General features: G+C 45.7%; 1 pseudogene; it reads right to left on the reverse strand.

Annotated features, from left to right (window-relative positions):
- Positions 1 to 644: 644 nt before the first annotated feature.
- LOC102496188 (perilipin-3 pseudogene) lies at positions 645 to 1,588 on the reverse strand (annotated as a pseudogene).
- Positions 1,589 to 3,636: the final 2,048 nt, after the last annotated feature.

Raw genomic sequence — 3,636 nt, forward strand, 5'->3', positions numbered from 1 at the left:
AAAATATACTATTTCATTACTTTTCAATTCTTTTTGTAACAAATAGACATAAACAGAGGTCTGAAACAGCATAGATTTGATATCGTATGTTCTGGACCTCAGAGGCCATGGTCAGACTAATTAGATTAAAATCACAGTATCTACAAAATCACATTTTTCTCTGAAGGCTGTGAGGGATAATCCACTTTCTCATCTTTCACAACCTCAGAAGCATTTTTGGCTTTGGACCCCTGCCTCCTTGACTACTGGCTCAATGTAGCAGGTGGCAGTGGTTAAGGGCGTTGGACTCCCACATGGCTGTCTGCAGTTTGAGTCCCCACCTGGTGGCTTGTTTCTTACTTTCCTTCCTCTCTCTCTCTCTCTGTCCCTCTATGGACAAATTAAAATAAATAAGTGCAGTTAAATAAAATATATTTTTAAAAGCCCATTTAGATCATCAAAGATAACCATCTTTTCATCAAGTGGCCAACAGCCTTAATTTAGTTTGCAACCTTTGTGTCAACTGCAAATAAAAAAATCTGGCCCAAGCTTTTCAAGCAAACAAACAAGGTTTATTCATGGCTGAATTTGTGGGTAGCTACCTGGAAACAAGAGTACAGAGGTCTGTAACCAACTATCCAAAATGGCAGAATTTGGGTTTTCTTTTACAGTGAAATCGAACGCAGGGAAACAGAGGAACGAGGGTCCTTTTCACTGCTCTGCGGTTGCTTCTGGTTCCAGCTGAGCCACAGGTGGTGCAGCTTCTCCTGCAGCTCTGCCAGCTTGTGGTTCACCCCTGCTTGACCGTCTCCATCAGGAAGAGGCCCTGGGACAGTTGCAGCTGCGCCTTCTGCAAAGGCATGCTGGCGCAGTGGCTCGGTCAGGGAGCCTAAGCGCAGGAAGTAACTCTGCCCCTGCCGCTACTGCAGCACCGAGGGCACGTTGGAGCCCTCCAGGGAGGTGGTGATGCGGAAGAACGCAGCGCTGGTCATGGGTAGGTGGTTCTCCCTCCCACTCCTAGGTCTTGCCCAGCACCGCGTCCGCCTTGCTCCGCGCCATCTGGCCCATGCAGGAGCCCATGAGCTAAGTGGACGCTGCTGGTCACCACGGTCTCGGTCATGTCCACACCGGTCTGCATGGTGCTGCAGGTCACGTCTACCGCCCCCGTCACCCAGCTGGTCGTGGTATGCTTGGCGCTGGATACAGTGTTGGACACCATTTCTCGCCCCCGACCCCTTAGATGACAAGAGCTTCTTGGTGTCCTTAGCTGCTACAGAAAGGGCAGGCTCTCTTTCAGTTGTCCGGGCTGCTGTGGGCGAGCCCGTTGGCTATCACAATCTGGGACTCCAGCTTGGAGAGAAGGGGCTGCGCCCCGCTGACAGCGGCTGCCGTCAAGGTCTTCAAGCCCTTCTCTGCTGCTTCACACACGGACTCTATGTGGGGGTGGCTCTCCCTGGTGGAGGCGCAGGCGGCAGACTTGGTGCGCAGGTGGAGCTGAGAGCGGCATGTAGGCCTCACGGTCCACCACGCTGAGCTGCTGTGCGGGACCCTCCGTGGTCACCCGGGTGCTGGCGTCGTCCTCCGTACGGTGGGTGGACGTGTCAGCCATGGGCACTCTCACCACGGTCAACTGGACATCCGGGTCGCTGCTGTCAGCACTTCAAAGCCAGCTCTGAAACTTTTTTTTTTTTTTTTTAAATGTAGGGTTCTTTATTAGGGATGTCAGCAGAGAACAAGGGAAGTGGGAACAAGGAAAGTGGGAATAAGTCTTAGGGGCTTGAGAAAGCGTTTAAAGCAGAGGAGCCCATCCTGAGAAAATGAGCAGGTCCTCAGCTCATGCAGAAGTTGTCGTGGTGTGCCCAGGGGTACAGTGAAGGAGCAGTAGTCCCCAAGGGCACTGGAGCTGACCCATTAGAAAAATTATAAACATTGTTTCTCCGGATTTTACATCATTCACCTTAGTTAGCATATTTAGTACACTTTTCTTATCTAAGCATCATCCCAAAGTTGAGTTGCCATGACTATAGTCTTCTGTGCTACAGCCCAAAATACTGCAATCAGGTTCTTTGACTCCCTAATGATTAGCAAGCAGGCTACTGTCTTACAAATCCTGATTAATTTAAAATGCCTTACTTATCTTATTTCCTTTCTCATATATAATATAACACCTTTACAGATTCATGGGATTAAGGCATGGACAACTATATAGGGACATTATTTTTGTCTACTTCAATTAGGATCAAAAAAAGGGAACTCAATGATTAAGTTTATTATTTATTCAACCATTTTTGTTTTTGAGAGGTTTTTGCTATAAGGCACATGTGCTTGCCAGAAAGACAGAGAGACAGAGAAAGAGAAAGTGAGAAATCACCCTCCAGGAGGGATGGCCATGTTGCAATCCCTTCTCCTCTAATTCTCCTCTTGGGATCTTGGGCATGCACACACACCGTGCCCAGTATGAGTTTAATGCACAGGGTCCAGGACTTGAACCATGGTCGGCTTCAAGAGTGTCCAGTGATATAGTTATTATGCCAACTGCTTGGTTCCTCCCCCCCTTTTTTTTTTGGTTACTACAATGGAAAGCACTAGACCATGAGTTAATAGCATATTACTACATCACTCTTACTCTCAAGGTATACCATACACAGTGACACCAGGGAGTTACTATGTCATTAACATAATGTCTGATAAAAGGATGTAGAAAGAGCAAGATGCTAAGGGCAGAAGTGTACAGAATAAACTCTCATTCTCTACTAGAAAGGTGAATTGACTTGTTAGGGAAGGTATCTCTTAAAGTGGGTTCCTAGGGAAAAGTGTAAATAGTCCAGAGAGGTTTTGTATGAATACATGCATCTACACATGGGTATAGAGTGTTGGATGTATAAGCACATAAGGATGAGCATATGTGCAAACATGCAGTGGACATCTAGGCAAATGGAAAAATTTGTACCACAACTCTGAGGTGAGATGGCATGAATACCATTTTCTAGTGCATAAAAGAACATATTGATTTATTAGCAGGTAGAGAGATAGTTGCTAGTCTAACCATGGCAAGTAAAAATCAAAGTCAATATCAAATTGGCAGAAACATCCCTTTCTTTGTGAAGATACTGATAATTTCATTAACTCTGAAGTTTTCTGATAGTTAACATAATCAGATCTAGTCTCTATATAAAAATTGGCGTGGAATTATGAAATACGAATGAGTAGCTCAGTGTGTTATAATCAAGAGAGAGAGAAGGAGATTCTGAACCAGTTCTCTGGAGAAAAAGCTGCTAAATAAAACCAGTAAGCTGTAACAGTAAGGTTCCCCACTCTATATTTCTGTGAACTTGAGTGGGGCAGAGGGCCTGAACTCAGGACCTGCATCTTCAGAGCAAGATGCTAATAATGTATGGCTTTAACACTATAAAAGGAAGAACTCAGCAGAGTTTGTAGAAGCATGGACCAAATTCAAAGGAGAGAGCCTAAATCATTTCCCAGTGGGGATGGCCACAACACAATACAATCTCTTCTTCTCAATTCTCCTCTTGGGATATTAGGCACTCAGGCACACACATCTGGCAAGATTTTCAAATCACTGGATCTGGGACTCAAACCTAGGCTGGCTATGTGTGAGTCCAGGGTCTTAACCAACATGCCACCTGCTAGCCCAGT

This window comes from Tupaia chinensis, unplaced genomic scaffold (assembly GCF_000334495.1).
Source record: "Tupaia chinensis unplaced genomic scaffold, TupChi_1.0 Scaffold000084_3, whole genome shotgun sequence".
In the NCBI taxonomy this organism is placed as follows: Eukaryota; Metazoa; Chordata; class Mammalia; order Scandentia; family Tupaiidae; genus Tupaia; species Tupaia belangeri.